At 46.0% G+C, this 20,986-nt stretch overlaps 1 long non-coding RNA gene across 1 annotated transcript; it reads left to right on the top strand.

Moving 5' to 3' along the window:
* The first annotated feature begins 2,882 nt into the window (after positions 1–2,882).
* Positions 2,883–10,838, top strand: LOC141569316 (uncharacterized). Its single transcript, XR_012492818.2, has 3 exons — positions 2,883–5,113; positions 7,243–8,854; positions 8,973–10,838. It is a non-coding gene; the product is annotated as an uncharacterized LOC141569316 (long non-coding RNA).
* The last annotated feature ends 10,148 nt before the right edge of the window (positions 10,839–20,986 follow it).

Below are 20,986 nucleotides of genomic sequence, written 5' to 3'. Positions count from 1 at the left end.
TTGCTAAGTTCTATGATTCTCCAGGAGTGAGAGGAAAGAAAAAAAAAGCATAGCTCCATAAAGTGAACTGTTTATCACTCAGTCCAGCTTAGGGCACTCAATCTCCAAGTGTGGTCGGGGGCTCACTGCTCGTTTGTGCAATTTCTCCAGGTACTGTTTGGACTTGATTTGGAAAGTTAATATTGCATAATGAAAATGCCAGTGTTCTCAAGCCTTGCATACATTAATAATTAATTAAGATAATTCTATAATTACCAGACATGACCTCATTAGTTACCATTATTCTAATGGAATCTGCTGAGGATGCTTATTTTCCCCTCCCGGAGATGTGATCTACAACCTTAGAAATTCTCTAAGAGGGCCTCTGAGACAGTCATTGGGCTGAGTGAAAGATGTTAAGAAAGGTTACACCCACAACTCTTTTCTCATTCTGAGCACTTTCCCTAGAAGTTCTTATACACATTCGTGGGTTGAGAATGGTCACTGGAGAGAGTAAGGTAACATTTGGCCAGGGAGCCCAGGAAGGCCCAGACCCTGTCCTCTGGCCAGCGAACCCTCCCCATAAGGTTCTTGAGGAAAACCCATGCTCAAAGGACGATGGGTGACAGCAAAGGCTGATTTGGAGACATAGACCCCAACCTCCAATGTGGAGCTGAAGATCTAGATTGGATGGAGCGCATACAGAACCCCTTTTGACTTAGGCACGAAGCAGCCTTTCTTCCTTTATCCCTTTTCCGTAAGTCCTGGGTCTCACAATGTTCTGTGGAGAGGAAATACTAGTCAACAAGAAGAGAGCACAGGAAGCAGGGCACCAGGGCAAAGGGCATTTGCGTCATTACTAGGAGCAGAGCCAGTCCAGACTGCCCACCCCAGGCCTTCTAGGTAAAGGCAGACTTGACAGACAAATGGAAATATCTAAAGAAATGATACTAGAGAGAGCCAAAGAGAAGGCAGATGCTACTGCTCCAGCAGGATTGTCCAAAGAGAGAAAAAAAAATCATGGCCTACCTTCTAGAGGCAGCTGGGAAGGCTCCTAGAAAAAGAGTCTGGCACCCCCAAAGATCACCCTCTGGGGTTGAGTTTCCATCAAATACCCTTCCTGTCAAGTGTGTCTTTCTCCCCTATATTCCTAGGATTCGTGTAGTTGCTACATATAGTGGGTGCTAGATGTTGGTTATAGACTGAATGTGTCGCCGCAAAATTCACATGTTGAAGCCTTAACCCTCACTCTGATGGTGTTTGGATGTGGGGCTTTTGGGAAGTCATTAGGAATAGATGAGGTCATGAAGGTAGGGTTTTTAATGATGGGATTCGTGTCTTTATAAGAAGAGACACCAGAGAGCTTGCTCTCTGTCTCAGCATGCACAAAGAAGAGGTCACGTGAACAGACAGCAAAATGGCAGCCACCTACAAGCTAAGAGAAGAGGCCTCAGAATGAAACCTATCTTGCCAGCACCTTGATGTTGGGCTTCCCAGCCTCCAGAATTGTGAGAAATAGATGTCTGTCGTTTAAGCCGTTCAGTCTGTGGTATTTTGTTAGCAGCCTGAACTAAGACAGTACTCAATACATTTTAATTGAATGACTGAAAGATTGAACCAATGAAAATATTTTGCTTCCCATGGAGATATTCCTTTGAGATGCAAAGGAGGCCCAATTCAAAAATGTTTAAGCAACAACAGAGAATTTATTGGTTTATGTAACTGAAAAGTTCAGGATTTAATCTTTGGGCACCAGCCTGATTAAAAGGTACCAACACTGTCGTCAAAAATGTTTTTCTCTCCATTTCTCTTCTCTGCTTTGTTCGGTGTTGACTTCATCTGCAACATTTCTCCAAGCTTATCTTTGACCAGCTTAGCAACCCAAGTTGAAAAACAGCATTGTTTTCCCAATAGCTCTAGCAAAGTCCTGCAGTTGACTCTCACTGGACCAACCTGGGACATGTGCCTCTCCTGAACGCCCTTATGGTCAGAGAGATGGGAAGTGTGCATGGATTATGTGCTCCTCCACAGGGGTTGTGGGTCAAGCCTTACAGGAACCTCATGGCCTCAGGAGAGGGAGGAATGGTTTCCCAGAGGCAAACCAGCATCCCGCACCTGAAGAAGGAGAGTAAATACTGCTCAGGCAAATAAAACACAGAAACAACAGGTGTCCAACACAGGTAGTGTGTGACTTTCAAGAATTAATATGGCAGTGGCCAGTTGGCTCAGTTGGTTAGAACGCAGTTCTCATAACACCAAGGTCACCAGTTTGATTCCCACATGGGCCAGTGAGCTGCGTCCTCCACAACTAGACTGAAAACAATGACTTGACTTGGAGCTGATGGGTCCTGGAGAAAGCACACTGTACCCTAATATTCCCCAATTAAAAAAAAAAAGAATTAATATGAACAGTAAAGCCATAACTTAAGATTAATGTTGCTTTTAAGGTTAATTTTGAAAATAATTGTTTTGCTTTAATTAAAATAATTGGAAATAAAAATATGCTTAACTTTCAGTCAGTATACTTGAACTTCATACTAAAGTCTTATCCAATAAAATCCTTTTAAAAATAACTATTTTCTTCTGCTTGTATAAGTAATACTTACTCATTATAAAAATTTTTCAGAAAATACAACAAAATGCAAAGAAGAAAATGGCCATCCCTTATAATCCTAAAAAATATTAACTACTGAAATTTTTTTTATAACCTTCCAGACTGGTTTATATACTATGTATTGTGCAATCTATTTTACAGAGTGTATTTTAAGGAATATATTTAAATGTTGGCTATTGTTTCATCTTTATAAATATCTAAATTGCTTTTAATAATTGCAATGTATGACATTTATTTAATCAATTGGTGAATATTAAGGTTGTTTCCAATTTTTCACTATTCTAACCAGTGCTCCCTTGGGCAGCCTTGATGATATAGATTTACACACTTGTGAGATTATTTCTTTATGAGAAATTCCTAGAAGCAAACTTGCTGTGACAAAAGGTACGGGTAATTTGAATTACGATGCATATAAAAACTGGCTGTTTGTGTCTTTTGCCCATTTTTCTCTTTTCCTGTTGATTTGTAAATTTTTTTTATATGTTACATATATTCTCTTAGGCTGAGTTCCCCAGAAGCAGACTCTAAGACAGTGTCCCATGCAGGAGTTTATTGGGGGTGTGCCCTTGGGATCAACACCGATAAGAGAATGAAAAAAAGCAGGATAGGGCAGAAAGCCTCACTCAGCTGACCTCATGGAGAGCTCTGGAGCTGGGATGACCCTTCAATAGTTCTACATTGAGGCAAGAAGGCCAAGCCTTTATACCTCTTTATTGACCAGTCATTGGATGAGGGCTGCCCCAGGGAGGGGGATGACCTCCGGCAAAGTGGCTGTCTTCAGCTGTGGACAGCTGCAGGAGAGCAACCAGCTGTGACACCAACACTCCCTACAGATGGGGGATTAACACCCCAGTACTGAAGGTGGGATTTGGAAGGTGAGATTTGGATGGTACACCCCAGCATCCACTACAGATATCTTTGACTACCATATGTGTACTACCATACGTGTTGTGGATATTTTTCCCACTTTGTCATTTGTCTGTTAACTAACTGTTAAGAGTTACTGTTTATTTTATTGAATTTTTAAAAATGTTTTATAGTCAAATGAATTCTTTTTATTTTATTTTTTTATTTTTATTGGGGAATATTGGAGAACATTGTGACTCTCCAAGGCCCATCAGCTCCAAGTCGCTGTCCCTCAATCTAGTTGTGGAGGGCGCAGCTCACAGGCCCATGTGGGAATCGAACTGGCAACCCCACCGTTCAGAGCTCGCACTCCAACCAAGTGAGCCATCCAGCCGCCCCAATGAATTCATTTTTTTCTTTATGATTTCTGACTTTTATATCATCCTTAAAAAGTCCTTCCCCACCTCAAGATCATTTAAAAATCTGTATTTTCCTCTCGTATTCTCATTTTTATTCCCATTTCAATCTTGAATGAATCCTTCTGGAATTTATTTTGATTTAAGGTATGAAGTAGGTATCTTTTTTAATGATAAGGGCCAGTTTTCCCAGCACCATTTATTAAATAATGCATCTTTTCTCCGTGGATTTGAAGTGACATCTTTAGTGAAACTATTTATACTTCATTCCATTTCTAGCTCTCGATGATGTTCTATTGATCTGTCTGTACCTGTACTAGTGTAACACTGATTTATTTTATTTTTTAGTTTACACACACTGAAATTCACTCTTTGGGGTGTACAGTTCTGAGTTTTCCAAATACATAGATTGTGTAAAATAGAGAACAGCTCCATAGTCTCCCAAATTCCCTCATGCTGTCCTTTTGCAGTCAAACTTCCCCTCCCCTTTTAACCCTGGCAACCACTAATCTGTTTTCTGTCCCTATCGTTTTGCCTTTTCCAGAATATTATATAAATGGAATCATACAATGTGTCCCCTTTTGAATGTGGCTTTTTTCACTCAGTGTGATGTCCTTCAGATCCATCCAAGTTGTCGCCTGTATCAATAGTTCCTTCCTTCTTATCACTGTGTAATAGGCCATTGTCTGAATGTGCCATGGTTTGTTTTTCTCATACCCCAACTCAGGGACCTTTGAGTTGTTTCCAGCTTCTGGTGATGATGAAGGAAGCTGCTGTAACTATTCATTTTTTGTGTCACTATCGGTCTTCATTTCACTTGGATAAATACCAGGAGGGGGATTTCTGGGTCATACTTTTAATTACCACATATGTATCTGACTATTTGTCATGTGTATTCATACATGAAAGGGAAAGTGACTGCCTCATTACCTTATTACTCTTTGTGTTCTTTTGCTCCCTTCTCTTCTTCTTCCTTCCCCTTTTTATCTCATTAGGGTATTGACTATATTTGCATTGTTCGTTGATGATTTGTGCAGAAAGCCACCTATTTTAAGTCATGATACATCTTACACGACAATAAATTTCTGAAACAAAACTGAGTAGCCCCAATATCTGATAAACAACTAGTGATTTTGCTAATTGTCCTACCGTTACAGACAAGAACAAGTACCTTTAGCCTGGATGTATGTGACACCAAGGCGTTTCTTTTGTACGCCAAGGCATTGAGATTCAGATGAGTCAAATTCCTCTGAATCAGGTGAGCATACCTGCATGAAACCAGTGGGCAGAGGGCCCTGGGTGGAATCAGGTCACCAGAAAAGCATAGGTAATCCTGGGAACCACCACTAATTGTTCTCAAGGATAGTCCACCCTCTTTAGAATCTCCTCCTCTGACACATAGCTCACCATAAATCATGGGGAAAATACATCCCATTAGGACACAGGTATTTCCAGGTTGAAGGAGTCCTAGAGAACTCCCTGGTTTCCTTGCTGGGAGACAAGCTTACGCTGTAGACATGAGGAATATACACTCTCCAACTACCTTCAGTAGTTACTTCCAATATGTACCAATCTTCACCATCTGTGTGTCGAACAAAAACTCTTGTTTTAAACACATTTTCTCCCAGCCTTTCCTTGACATGACACCAGCAAACTCTTGTAAAACTAGAAGTACGTGTTCAAAGGCAGCCTTGAACAGGGTGCTTTCATCAGGGCAGGTGATTCAATTAGGTTGTTTATCCACTTAGGCACACTGCGTCTCAGACACCTCAGGGACTTCCTTTTAATTTGTTTGTCTCCCTTTGTTAATGGGGTATGCTAAGTGAAATGAGGTGTCTCTTATGGAAGTGCCTGCAAAGAGGAAGTCATTGCACATTCACCAATGTGGCATTCTCCATGATTTGCCAGTTGTAAAGGAATGCAGAGACGCTTCCTGCCTGCTCCTTTACACTGGCGAAAAGCTCTACTGTTGCTCTGTGCCCTATGTCAGGAGAGAACTGATTTCTTTTAGGGGCTCACAGGGTGCTCTGGCTTCCCATGGTTTTTGAGCTGTCGTAGTGATCAATCCACAGCATGGGTTTCAAGTAGGACATTTGTTCAGTCTTCTATGCTTTCATTCAAACCTTGAGTTGAATTAAGCACCTACTTTGTGTTGGAAATAAGACAGTCCTTGACATTCAGAATATTTGTGTGTGTGTGTGTGTTTTACGTTTATATTTTTATTAAGTTTATTGGGGTCATTATTAACCAATAGGTTCATAAAATTATATAGGTTTCAAGTGTACAATTTTATAATATATCATCTGTATATTGCGTCGTGTGTTCACCACCCAAAGTGAAATTTCCTTCAGGTTATTTATGATGGACTAGAAACTATGGTTTGGAGATTAAGGATGGAGGCCCTGAAGTCAAGCCAGGGATGGATGCAGGTTTTGTGGGGACAAGAGCTAACACAGTCTGGGGACTCTTTAAGAAAGAAGAATACAAAATTACAAACACGAATTAGGCACAGGCCTTGCAAAGGGGAATATAAATGAAGGGTCCTGAAACTTCAGCTCTCTTGTTTCTCAGAAGAGCCTCTTTGGAGCCAGGCACACTCAGGTTCAAACCTCCACTATGCGATCTTGGGCACGTGACTGAAGGGCTCTCTGCTCAGTCTCCTCATCTGCAAAATGATGAGATGATAAAGTAGACTTCAGAGTGTTGGGAGGGCTCCAAAGATGCAGATTCAAAGCATTTGGCCCACTGTCTGGCCCGTGACAGGTCCATAGTAAACGTTAGCGATTATTAGGAGTGTAATTAGCACTGTGAGCTTTCATCACGTAGGACTGCATGCCCAGGAAACCTAGCTTCCTGAGCAGAATTTAGGAACGAGAGAGAGAATGAAGTCCAAATCCACACATTCTTCCCAGTCCAGCTGGTATGTGGTACGTATGTGGTATGACCGTGAAGCTGGGCCCGATCATGCTCCAACCACACCACATACAGCAGATGGCAGGCCTTACATGTCTCCTTGCTCTGAGAGCTGATTCAGTCTGAGGTCACAAAGCATTTATCTTCAAAAACAGTGTATGAATACACAATTATGTAATTAAACCAGACATGTCTGGTTCTGCTTTCCTTGAGGAAAAGACGTTCATTCAGCATAAGTGAGAAGGATAAATATAAACTAGTTTCATTTTTCAATGTGTGAGAAATGGATGGGTGGTAATAAAACAAGAAAGGCCATTTGGAAACTATTAAATTACATCCTTTCTATTTGCGCACACAGTCGTCTGATTTTGATGCCATCATGTCCCTGCAAAGTACGCAAATATATGCTTCCCTATTGCTAGTTTACAGATGTTTAACTTGACATTCTAACAAATTTTCCTTTTTTTTTTTCAGGCCAAAAACTAATCCTTCCCGCCTCAAAAAGATTTACATAGTCTCTGTCTCATAGCCTGTCGTGGACATCAGCCCTGAGAGTCCCTCTGAGAGAAGAGGACGAAGCAATTGGAAAATACATGGATAAACAAGTTATCAGAGCAGACCACTGCTGCTTCCTCCCTTTGAAATTTTCTTTTTGAAATCTTAGCAGATTTTGAAGTCTGTGCTATCCAAAGACTGATAAACAAAATACAATTATGCTTCAGTTAACTAGCATCAGTGGTAGCTCCAACGGGTGGTGAGGAGACAATGATTTAATTATCCCATAATTTCCAATAGCCATCTCTAGCCACGCCAAATAGCCACACAATCTGAGCAGACACAGCATGCTTGCTGTGTAAACACGATTTCAAGACAAGCTTCCAGCCTCCTTTTCTAACAGATTGCTGGTGCTTAAGCCCCTCCTGTGTAGAAACTCTGACTAGAAAAGCAGACTAGAATGTTCTGGTGATAGAAGTTAATTGAATTACCTAAAGGTTAACCAGAAAAGCTTATTTGTTTCAATCTTTGTAGTAGAAAACCATTGTTAAGATGTGTTCATTCCGTTCTTGCCTTAGTAGATAGAATGACCTTAATGTAAACTTCCATGAAACAGGGCCAAGTCTTACAGCCCAGCCCAGATGGTTGGTGCAGAGGAAGGAGGCATGCATGTTTGATAATATAATTAAGTAATGAGTTAGGCTGTGGAACAAATACAGTGTTTAAGTAGTTCACCAATTCCCTTTAGTCTTGTCTTTATTTATGTAACTGACATGAAGTATAAATCCCTTGAACATAATAAAGATACGTGATTTTTAAGATTTTAAAGAATTTCTTATTATTTAGGTTCATTTAAAGTCATCATTCTTTTGAAAAGATACTGTTTTGTAGAAGTATTTATATACAAGTGACCTCAAAGGATGTCTTACTTGCTTTTAAAAAAAAAACCAATAGATATGCATTAGAAAGAGAAGCAGATGAACTATCTAATTCACCCATTCATCAAATATTTCTTGAACATCTGCTGTGTGCCAATATCTGAGGATTCACTGGTGAACAGAAAAATCCGGACTCTGCCCCACAGAGCTACACATGAACGTAATATAAACATAATTACAACTTGAAATTAGATTCCAATAGGGACACAAGTCGGGGGTGGTGGTGGTGTGTGTGGCTAATTTAGTGTAGGAGGATTGGAAAGTTCCCTTTAAGGAATGACATTTAAGTGAGACTTGATGTAAGAACAGGGATTAGGCAAATATCACGGAAACTATTACGCACAGAGGGGTCAGCATATGAGAAGATCATGAGGGAGAGACACCTAGTACATACGTTCTGGGAACTTTACAGAGCAAGGTAGGCAGGGCCAGCTCACGCAGGCCTTGTGTGCCATGTGGGGGGCTGTTCATTGCCTCTGATGCTTTCCTTTCCCTTTCTTCCTCCCCAACAGAACCCTGAACATGAGCCTTGGAGTCTCAGATGGCGCCACCATCCTCTCCACTGCCACATGCTCCAGAGGACGCAGATCCCACCCCCAGCTTAAGGAGTGGACCTGATTGATCTAAGCCAATCAATAAATGGCATTTCTTTGGTGAGTCTTACTGGGCGAGCGGTGTGCACATGATCTAAAGTGGCCCAATCAGCTTGCAGAGAGAAGCTTAGATTCCATGGCTGGGAAAATGGTCACTGTCTCTTTTCCACCGTTCCAGTTACTCAGCGAAGGGAGGAATCAATCCACCCTAAGATGAAGCCAGTGCTGAGTGTGGAGAAGTGGACAGAGCCTGGGTCCTAAGGACCACTTTTGAGTTGCTGAATCAACCAACCCCAGAGCCTCCTGGAAGTCACCCCTGTTTCCTGGGACACTACCAACTTAGCTCCCCCAATCCTGGTAAATTCCTCTATCTCTTTGCTGGATCCCCTTACACTTACCAATCTTTAAATGTGGTTGTTCTGCAAAGTTCCTCTGAATTTCTTTCCACATTTTCTCTCTGGGAGATCTCACCCACTTCCACGGCTTCCTTCTGTGCTTAAGGGTCTGCTCACCAAGCTCATTTGCGCATCTGCCTTTCTTTATGACAGCTCCTCCAAGTGATGGTCCAGCTTGAATATCTCCAGGAAACTCACTGGTAATGCAATTAAGTTCCAAACTGATGTACAGTTGACCCTTGAGCAACACTGGTTTGAACTGCATGGGTCGACTTATAATGCAGATTTTTTTCAATAAATATACAGTCATCCCTCCATATCTCTGGGTTTTGCCTCCGTGGATTCAACCAACTAAGGACTGAAAACAGTATTTTCCATCCACGGTTCAGAATTGCAGACGCAAATGCCAACTGTATGCGTTATTCTACGCCATTTTATACAAGGGACTTGAGCATCTGGGAATTTTGGTATCCATAGGTGTCCTGTGACCAGTACCTTGTATATACCAAGGGACAACTGTAGTTATGTTTGGGGGAGCCCAAAGTTATACACAAATTTTCAACTCCTAACCCCACGTTGTTCAAGGGTCAACTGTAGCTTCTTTTTAGAACCAGCAGCTACTTCTGATTTTCCCGAATGCAGAAATAGTTGATTAAATTGTATATGAAGAAGCCAGAGGGAATCTCACAGACCCATGAACAGGAAGTACATGCAGAAAGCGGACAGCCTTCAAGGATCCAGCCAGTTGCTCCCAGGCTTGCTCTCTGAAGCCATGTCTGCCTTTGCTTCATTCTTCTCCATATTGTAGACTGGCTTCCTCTGCTCCTTGGTTATATGGAAGAACGGGGTCAGCAGCAGGTCATCAACTGCGCCAATCCCATCTTCAATCTCCCCGAGAGAGGCAGACATCACTTTCTCAGTTCTAGTGCCAAGTTGAGAAAGAGTTTAGATTGACCCATCTCAGGTCAGGTGCACCCAGATGGGGTTGGGTATTAACACAGTGGCCTCCACAATAACCATGGAGAGATATGGGGAGTGGGCAGTTTCCAGAAGGAAGGAAAGGTCCATTCACAGCAATAGAAGGAGTGCTAGGCTGCCAAAACAACAGGGTTCCAGAACAAGGACCCTTGCCTGTGAGTGAGGGGATAGCTTCTAGAGAAAAAGGTTAAGGATATGAGGCAGACATTCCAAGATTTCATCAGGGTAGAGACCTTGGAGCCATTTTTGACTTTTCCCTCTGCCACCATCCACCCACTTCCATAATGTCTAATAAGACACTCATTTCAATCACTTCTTCTTTCAACATACTTCCTGGTTGCCCCTCTCTTTCCTTTCTCACTTCAGTTCCCTAGTTTCAGCCTCATTCCCTAACCTCCTGATTATTATTCTCTAACAGCTGCACGAGTTTGCCAGACTTTCCCCTCTTCCTATCCATTCAACCGTCAGACTAGTCTTCCTAACATACCACCTGGAAGAGTTTGCATCCCAGGTCTACAAACCTCCAGAGTCACCTGGCTGCCTATAGAATAAAGTCCCAACCTTTTCGTTGGCTATTCAAGACTGTCCCCGAGTTGTAATCGGCATCATGAATTGCCTCCTCTGCATCTGTGACCTTCTAGGTCTTTCCATGGAGTTTCCCAGCCATGTGCCCAGGGTGGTATTCTACCTACCTCCAGCTCAGGAGTAGGGCTTGAAAAGCTTAAACTCACCACCATTACCCCATCACCTTGGCCTTAGTGAATGGTTTAGGAAAAGGCACTGAGCTAGGTCCACTCTAGCCGGCATATTCTCCAAGCCAGTGTTATTGGCTCAGGGTGTGGCATGTGAGCCCAGATGACCCACCAGAGCGAACACCAGGACTTCTGCTAGTCGGGCTGGGGCATGGAGGCTCTTTCTCCTCCTGAACGTAAATAGAGAAGTTTATACCCCTAGGGGCTGCTACCAGCTGTCTTTGTTCTCAAGAATAGCTGAAAGCAGGGCAATTTGCCTAAAAACAATTTTCTGAAGGCCAATTATCTGAAAGCCAATTTCTGAATCAAACTTAAAATATGGCATTTTAATTGACTGTTTTAAACAAGAATATTCCTTAAATTATGTTTTTGGCAAATTGATCATTCAGCAGATTGACTTAGAGCCAGGCCGGAGGGTTTAGAATAATGCCTCCTTCAGAAGAAGAGTGGGAAGGCGTAAATGCAAGGTCCTTGCTGTGGTCTTTGAACCCTGGATTGGACTTTGACTGAAGTCTGCCACACCTGCCGAGTTGTCCCAAACATGAGCCAGTCCGTTCCCATCAGAGTGTAACTCGGGTTTGGTCAGGTTTCCTGCTGGTGCACCTGAAAGCCTCTGAACTGATACAACAATGCATCTTGCTGAATATTTCCAAATTCTGATCTTCTGAGCCTCGGCTCTAACCAAACCAGTCTACTCACATTTCCCAATATGCTTCATGCTTTCCCGTTGCCGTGATCGTCCTCCTAGCATTCCTCCCTCCAGCCCGTCTGCCCATTCCATGTCCTCTGGCCTCTCAGACAGGACACAGGAGCCTCTCTCATCTGCTCAGGCTGCCACAGCCCTCCATGCTCCATGCATTCCAGCTTTCTCGGTCCCAAGAATCAAAGACTCCCTTACATTTCTTCAGAAGGAACTGAGGCAGCTCCTGGAGTCATCCCTTCCCATTGTCTCTCTTCCAGAGCCTCCTGGTCACCTTTTCACAGTGTTTTCTGCTCACGCTGTGTGTCTGCTTTGGTCCCATCTCTGTGGATGGGTAGCCTGTGAGTCACCGTTGTTGTTCCCTTGTAATGTCCCACCGTGTCCCCTCTACCTCAGGGTGTCCTTTCAACTTCTGCTCCCTCAGCGTATATCTCATTTTTTCCATGGGTCCAGCTCAGATTTCCTAGAGAGAATTTGATTGGAATAAGTAATCTTTTCCCACCAGGCCATGCTGGGTCCCTCTGGCCTGCAGCTGGCCACTTACTGGGACAAATATTCACCCTTGTGAGCAGGTGATGGATTGTACAGTCCCATTGGGCTGCCCCTTCCATAGGGTTGAGGGAGGAGAGGACTGGTCACCTGGAAATGGACTGTGGGCACAGCAGGACCAGCCTGGCATTTGAGGACACTGTACCACCCATTTGGCACTCCATCACATACCCCATTTGTGTGTTGGTATATTGAGTCATTTAAAGTATTGTTTATTATATAAGTTTGCATGTGTTTGTTTTTTATCCCTTCAACGAGGTTATAAATGTCTTTAACAATAGAGACAATGCCCCTAAATGTCTGTAATAAAATGATAAGTAATAGTTACCAAGCACTTACCATGTACCAGGTATAGTTGTAGCCACTTAAAAACAAAGAACAAAAAGCCCCTCAGTCTAAGCCCCACCTATTACCGTCCCCACCTGACAGAGGAGGAAGTTAAGGCCACATCACACAAACCAATCAAAGGGTTCTGATTCGAACCCAGCCAGCTTGATTCCAGAATCGGTGCTCTTAGACCATGGTCCCTTCTCCAGCTGGTATTCTCCACTTGTTTATTGCAGCTGTGCATACTGTGCCAAAAGAAAAATGCCCTCTCTCTGTGCTGGTTTAGTTCTCACTGGCCTATTCCAGAAAGACTTACTTTTTGGCTGAAAGCCTCTTTTTCAGTCAGCACACTAATGCCAGAGAAATATCAACAGAGCAAAAGACAATCCATTTTCAAACCCAAAACTCCCTCTTGGCTCAAAGTGAGTTCGTCAGCCAGATGCCCCTCCCTTCCCCCATGTTTTCCTGGCACCACTTTGCAGAAATCTGGATGCAAGGGCCGTGTGCAAGGTGGTTTCTGCAGGCTTGAGCAATTGTTAGACAGGCGTGCAGGCTGGAGCGCCAGCCAGGAAATCATTTCAGTGGCTTCCATCTTCCCTTCATGCCAAGTTCAGGGGGCAGAGGAGGGGGTTCTTAGCCCAGATTCTCCTGGGATGGTGTCCAAGTATCCTGAAGCTGGGCATTGGGTATTCCCATCCCAGCAGTTAATCTATTGACCCCTAGCACCTCAGGTCCCCAGGGACACTTTCCTGCCAGAGGTGACTGTGCCTCCCTGCCCCCCTCCCCAACTCTCTGCCAGGGCTCGTGAGCAACAGGCTATCTCAGTGAATGCCTCCAACCTCCTCCAGAGACAGAAAAGGGCAGGTTTTGGGGACCACGCAGGTCTTGCTGGTTGTCAGGAGTCAGAGGAACACTCACAGTCTCTGCCAAGGTCTCCTCTGGCTCTAAGGCTTCTCTCCTCTCTGCCTCTCTTCCTACCACACGCATCCCAATAGGCCAACCCTTCTGTTCGTTACCCAGACCCCCTTTACGTCACTTCCATTTCTTCACAGAGTCTGGGGAGTCTTCTGAATCCTGATTTGAATATAGAAGCGATGGAGGAAAAAGGAAGAACCGTGGGCCAGAAGGGGGTTGCAAGAGGAAGCAGAGAATCAGCTGACAGTGCCTGAAGCGGAAGGCCTGCCTCAGGCCCAGCAAAACCAAAGCTAGACTCTGCTTCCAGTGCACCCATGGGCCTGCCAGTGAGGTGGTTGGGGAAGAGCCCCAGGGAAGCCTTTCTTTTTTTTTTTTTTTTTTAAATATGTTTTTTCTTGTGTGGTATACAATGGGAATTGTACTTCTTGTTGATTCTACAAAGAAGGGCTTTATTTTTTAATTTTATTTTTATTTATTTATTTATTTATTTTTCAAAGATTTTATTGGGGAAGGGGAACAGGACTTTATTGGGGAACAGTGTGTACTTCCAGACCCTTTTTCCAAGTCGAGTTGTTGTCCTTTCAATCTTAGTTGTGGAGGGCGCGGCTCAGCTCCAGGTCCAGTTGCTGTTTCTAGTTGCAGGGGGCACAGCCCACCATCCCTTGAGGGACTCGAGGAATTGAACTGGCAACCTTGTGGTTGAGAGCCCACTGGCCCATGTGGGAATTGAACTGGCAGCCTTTGGAGTTAGGAGCATGGAGCCCCAACTGCCTGAGCCACTGGGCCGGCCCAGGGATGCCTTTCTAATGAAAGGCATAGGGAGAGAGTCTGAGGGACAGAGAGAGAGAGAACTCCAACCCTCTGTCCTCTTTGTTGCTTGCTTATCCCCACCAGTCCAGCTACTGACCCTCTTAGTTGTTCCTCTCTCTTCTGAACAGAGCCACATTTTCTGAATAGACACGTGATAGTAAGCAGGAACGTCGCTTCTGGAAGAGAACTTAGGCCTCGTCTTTTTATAGTTGAGGAAACTGAGGCCCACAGAGGAGTCGCATCTTGACCAAAATCGCACAGCTAATGAGCAGTAAAGCTGAGACGAAAAATAACTACTTGTATCACATGAGGTCTCTCTAATTCATCCACCCGTACAAAGGCCCCTCACGGAGAATGTGCTGGCCAGTTTCCCAAAACAGTGTCCAAGAACCCGGACCACTTATTATCTCTTCAGGCTTGCCCAGGGAGTGTCAATTTGTTCTAGCACAGATTGTATTCTACGTAGTCATCATTCTTCACTGTATTGGGACACACTCCCCAACGCAGGTTGTTCTGTGTGGGGCTGCAGCCGGCCCCACAGCCCCCATACCACGCACAGTCCAGGTGCTTTCTGCTCTCTGTGACCTGTTTGCCAAGCCAGGTTCCAACTGTGTCTGGGTTTCTGTGGGCAGAAACCCAGAGGGCACAGCCTCTTCCCCGACAAACCCAGCCATGCCAGCTGGCACTGCTGCTTTCTGCCCTCCAGGCTTTCTGCCCTCTGCTGGCCCTTGGGTTACTTTTGGGGGTGTGTTCTGCATCCCCCTCCTCACTGCTATAGCTTCCCATTTAGTAGCTGTGGGGGGATACTATTGGAGCCCTCTGGGAACACTATAGAAAGAACTTCCCATGCCTTGCTCTCTGACCAAAATGAATAGGCCGCCATTTTGAAATCCCAACACATCTAGAGGTGACCGAATGGAAGCTCCAGAGCCTTCTGGGCACTACTGAGTGCCCAGAATTGTTACTTCGCAGTCTGTATAATGAGAGTGCTGGTGGGCGGGGTGGGTGGGTTGAGAATGAGGTGTTAGGGCATCAAGGTTCACGTCAAACTGTCTTAGAAAAAGTCAGGATGAGTGTCCTAGGAAAAAGCTATTAATAGGCCTCCTTCCACATGCTCAGCTTTCCGGGGCTGGAGCTGTGTGAGGATGAGTCAGCAGATGGAAAGGCTAATGGCGAACATCTAAAAGCAGAACCATCTCTCCGGCAGGGGAAGTAGAGGCTATGAGATAGCACTTTTCACCAACCTCTGATCTTGTACCACCCCGCCCTCCTTTGAGTATGTGATCTGCTCAGCTGGTGCATTACTGATGTTGTCAGTTTCAATTCTTAAACCAGAATTTAAATCACCAAAAACACCCAGGAAGTCCTTCCTCTCACTTCCCCTTCTATACTTTCTCTTCATTGACTAAGCGAGTAGCCAGGCAAGAGGGCCCATCCTTGCAATGTGAAGGGCTGCTTGAGCAATATTTATGCCCCTCTATGCACCTGTCTACCTGCTGGTTCACTCTGGGATGAGCTCCCAGTGTAGATTAGACACACACTATTGAGCCCCAGGCCCTGTGACAGGCAACTTTACATATCACATCTTTGCAATAACCCCATGAGGCTGATCTATTGATATCTTGTTTTCACAGATGAAAAATCAAAGCTAAGAGCGATTACGCTATTTGCCCAAGAAGCTAATCTCATTTATCAAGAGTATAACATATGCCAGGGGCTTGTGTACAGTTTTTTAAAGATAGGTAAACATCCTCATTTTACAGATGAGAAAACCGAGTCTCAGAGGCACCAAGGCAACCCCGGAAGTAGAAGCACCATGACTTGATTCTGAGTCCACCTGACTCCCAATCTGGTGCTTTCTCCAGGCCACAAGGCAGCAGGGACTCCAGTCATGTCTCTGCCTCTAAACCCACCACACCCCTGCCTCTCCAGGAAAGGACTTGCCTTTGTGCCCTGATTGAATGCCTATCAGTCCGGGGGTGCCCAGTATCAGTACTGGCAGACTGGCCTCAGGGCAGATCCTCCCTTATCACAGATTACAGCGTTGTACCTCCATCCTCTTACAAAGGCGGGACCAGGCAGGGCCAATCCCAAAGAGTCGGTTCAGGACAGTGACAGTTAAGAGAATGGCTTAAAGAGAACATTTTCCTGAGATCAAGCCCACGGTGATGTGAGCAGAACTTATTGTCAGCCCCAGGTTTAAATGAAGTGGCCTTCAAGGTAACAGATATAACATCAACCTGCCAATTTTTATTACATCATAAAATTTCTGTGGTTCATGATAGGTAACTTTAGATACAGGAATATTTGACTCTCAGGAAAGTTGCATACAGAGAGGGTAGTGAGGGGACGAACGAGGGTCTCTGATTTCTAAGATACTGCAAGTGGAGGGGACAACGAGAGAGTCAGGATGTTTTTAACTCCAGGAAAAAGGTACAAAAAGTCAGTATTTCTTGAGCCTATTTCCCCAACCACCCGATAAAAAAATAGCCCTGCTCTTTCCTATCTTTACTCTGTTTTATATTTTTTCATAGCCCTTTTCTCTAACTCAGATTACATTCTGTATTAACTTGTTTGTTTGTTTCTTTTCTATCTCCCTTCTCCCCCATAAGAATGTTAGCTCCACAAGAACAAGTGCTCTTGTCTTTTGTGTGCTGCAGGTGCTAGAGCTAGAAAACATAAGAAGCCCTCAGTAAAGGAGCATTGAATGAATGAATGAATGAATGCATGAATGAATGCATGAATGAACCTTGAGGGGTCATTTAACCACATGCAGATGTTCTCCATGCCAGTTTCTTTGGGGAGTGGGTGTCATGGTCCTCTGAACCTGACCACTCCCTGGCTCAGTGTCAGCCAGACAGAGAATCTCCTCTGACTTTGATGGAAGAAAGAGGAGGCTGGCACTTGCAAAGGTCCCCTAGTTGAGACCTATTAAGCCCTCAACAGAGGATGTAGGAGACAGTTCCCACCTCGTCCCAAGGGAATCCCCATTGTTGAGAGCTTCCCCCTGGAATGTGGCAGTGTCTGAAGCCAGATGTGGAGAGCAGGGAGACTTTCTGGAAAGCACCCACCCCAGATGACTCTGGCCCATCCCACCCCCCACTTAAGCCCTCCCCCGGCCCCAGCTAAACTGTGTGTACACAGGGGGCAGATGCCGGCAAGTGTTGTCTCTGTTCCCCAGCTACATGGATAACAAGACACTTGGCATGCTCAGATGAAAGGGGGCTCTCCTTGCAAAGGGCCGGGTTGCACAATCCCACTGAGCTCCCTGGAATGGGAAGCTGGTCCCTCTCAACTGGTGATTACCACTATGGAGATTAAAGGCTTCCTGTCAGAGAGAGCAGTCTCCCTGAGCCAAACAACATTGAAGGCTGGACAGCTGCCATCTTGTCAGGACTGCTCTTGGCAGTCAGGGCTGGAGTGACTGGCTCCCTCCCTGGCCAACGAGCCTCAGGCAAAGTCCAGGTGCCCAGGCCAGAAGAGTCCCTCAGTGAGCACCGTGCTGTGGCCTGAGTGCTTTCTCAGCCTCCTCAGCTCCAGCCTCTGCCACCTTGGCGAGAGCGGCTGCCGTGGCCCCTCTGATGGGAAGAAGCTGAAGGTCCTCACTCGCTCGCCTTTTCCAAGGCACCCTGAGAGTTTATTTCTGATGTGTGTCAGAGGGGGAAGGGGAAGAAAGACATGCTGGGGATACTAGCTCAGGAGAGTGTGAGGGGTCGAGAAGGCCTATGCATCCTGAGCTTGCCATCTTTAAGCCGCCAGGGGCCTGAGCCAGCCAGACCCTGGTCTTCCAGCTTAGTGCCCTCAAACTGGCTAAAGATCAAAAGCATCTGGAGCTCCTGGTAAGAAAGCAGACCTCGGGCTCTACCTTGTGAGTTCTGGCTCAAGACATCTGAGGTGGGGCCTAGAAATCTGGGTTTTTATGAAGCCCCCAGATAATTCTGATGCAGCCTGCTCTGGGTGTACCTGAGTGGGGGCAGGGGACAGGATCATTGGGTGAGAAGTCAGAAAACAGGACTCTGGCCTCAGCTTTGTCAGGTGACTTTGGGGGAGTCGCTTCACCTCTCTGGGCCTCAGTTTCCTTGTCAGTAAAATACAGGACTTGAACAATTTGTCCCCATCCTCAGAGTATAGCTCAAGAAGACATGTTCACTTCACCACCCCAAATCCTGTGATACTTTCAGACCACAGCCATGGCCATGGCTCCAAGGAATGTCCTGGCCTTTAGGCCGCCCTTAGCTGGGAGGAAGACTATTCAGGAAGCTCTGATAATAACAGTGACAGCTGTCATCATTTATTCAGAGCCAGGCTCTGAGCTAAGCGCTTTATTCTCATTGCCTCGTACAGTCTTCACAACAGCCCTCCAAGGCAGCGCTTACCCACAGAACTTTCTGCGATGATGGGAACAGTGTGTGTCTGCTGTGTCCAATACAGTGGCCACCAGCCACATGTGGCTATTGAACATCTGAAATATGGCTGGGGAAACAGAGACAATGACTCTTATTAATTTTGATTTTACGTAACTTTAATTAAATTGAAACAGCCATACCTGGCAAGTGGCTATTGCATTGGCCAGCACTACTCCAAGGTGTGGGCTAGTATTGTTTTCATCTAGGGGATGAAAGAACAAGATTAGACAAGTGAGGTGGCTGAGTGGTAGAGCTGGGGTTCGAATCCAGATCTGATGGCTGTGCTCTAATCACTATAGTATTTGCCAGAATGAGTCCCACCAAGTCAGAAAGGCAGGACTCCAGTCCCAAACTGGCCTCTGTGAAGCCGGCTGACACCTCTCTCGGCCTCTAGTGGTCTCTAAGGTCCTGACAGCTCAGACATCCTAGGCCTGTGTGTTTGGGGTGAAGACATGGAGAGAATATGGGAAATATTCTGCTATCTGACATCAATGTCCACCTACCCAGGCCCCTCATGCCACAGTTCTCACAACTCACTGGTCTTCTCCAAGACCCAACTGTTAGATTCTTCTGAAGATGGACTCCTCACAACACTTCGATGATGTAAATAGTATTATACCCATTCTACGGATGAAGAAACTGAGGTTCAGAGGGAGGAAGTAACTTGTCCAAGATCTCACAGCATGGTGGGGAGTACAGGGCCTAGCAGGGTGGGGAGCCTCCTTACACACTCACACCACACATACACCCCATTCACACCCACCACACATGCTCAGCACTCATACATGTATACATGGTTTCACATCCTGTTCACATGCTGTCATCCACATACATCACACACATTGACACTCATGTTCACAGTCATACACCCACACACATTCACTCACACACACTCACACTCACACTCATACACTCCCTCTTACACACACACACACACTGAGAACAGGGTCAGGAACTTGTTCGTTGTTTCCAAGAGTGTGGAGGAAGTAGGCTCTGCCCCTCCTGCCGGTGGAGACAAAGGGAGACAGAGAACTGTCCAGGAGCCTGGCTTCCGCTGGGCAGGGAGGTGCCACCTAGGCATGCTCTGGAGTTGCCCTTTCTTCCTCTTGGCCTCCCCTGCTGTCCCTGGGGCTCCTGCAGGGCTCTGGTCCGGGAGGACCCCACTGCCATCTGCAGTCTGGTCAGGGCTGACGGGCTTGTTGGGGAGAGAGAGATGGTGCAAGAAAGAGGGAAAGCTAATTTCTCGGGGGATTAGGACATGCATGCAAACGGAAAGAACTCTATCTCACTGCTCTTTTCTTTAAGATGATTCTCCCTTCACCACAAGGACAGAGGGCCTGAGTGTCAGGGGAGAAATATCCCCATGTCTCCACTGTGATCAGTGCTGCCCCTAACCACGAGCCAGGTGGACCGCTTTCCAACCTGATTAGCCAGAGACCCCGGGTGTTTCACAAACAGGTCCCTCAAGCTTCTCAGCCAGCCCCAGGAAACCTACCCGCCCACCTTCCTGGGGCCTCCTAAGAAGCTCCGATAAACACCCCTTTGTAACTTTTGTTACAGCTGGGTCTTTGGTTCCTGGCCTCCACCTCTGAACCCCTGCACTAGGCCACTCGTCCACCCCAGGACCGGGCCTTCTTCCTGGCACGACCCTGGGCCAGGCCTCACTGAGTGCAGGCCCAGCAGCCTTGCCCCTACAGACACAACCCCTGTATCTTCATTGGTCCCTGGATGCCCACAGGGCTGGAGGCCTAGCCTCGGACACCCCCACCTCTGGGCCCTGCACATGCTCTCTTCCTCCCATTGTTCCTGCCTGCCTGTGCTCTTGCCAAGAGCTGCTCTGGAGTGTGGGAGGGGTGCTGTCCGCTCAGCAGGCTCACTTGGCCTTCAGAGTCAACCCTCCATTCCCAGAGCCCCCTGCGGTCCTCGGTATCCTGCGTCCTTTTCAGACATCCTGATCCCTCTTCTGGATTCCTGGCCTGAGCTCCCAGGCTGTGCCACGACTGTGTCACAGAACTCCGAGTCTGCAACTCCAGCCCAAGCCCACTGCACAAGAGCGTGAATAGGAGAAGACCGGTGGCTGCTCGGAACAAGGGCCTCTCCCCTCTCCCCTCTCCAGGAAGGGAAGGGAAGAAGCTCTCTGACGGGAGGGGCAGGCCAGTTGCTTCTGACCAGGAAGGCAGGAAAATGGGGAATTCCAGCGCCGCTCATCATTGGCCAGTGACTTCACAGCTCATTTGGCTCTGTGACCACACCTGGCAGAGCATCCCCAGGCAGCCCCGGCTGCCTCCTCTGTGTTACCACAGCCCCAGCTTCAGAACAGGCATCCCAGAGTCTGGGCTCTGGCCCTAATGTTCACACAT

Source organism: Rhinolophus sinicus, chromosome 11 (assembly GCF_057876585.1).
Source record: "Rhinolophus sinicus isolate RSI-liver-muscle chromosome 11, RSI-T2T, whole genome shotgun sequence".
NCBI classification, from domain to species: domain Eukaryota; kingdom Metazoa; phylum Chordata; class Mammalia; order Chiroptera; family Rhinolophidae; genus Rhinolophus; species Rhinolophus sinicus.
Note: the sequence above shows the minus strand (reverse complement) of the source record. Positions and strands in the feature narration are given on the sequence as shown.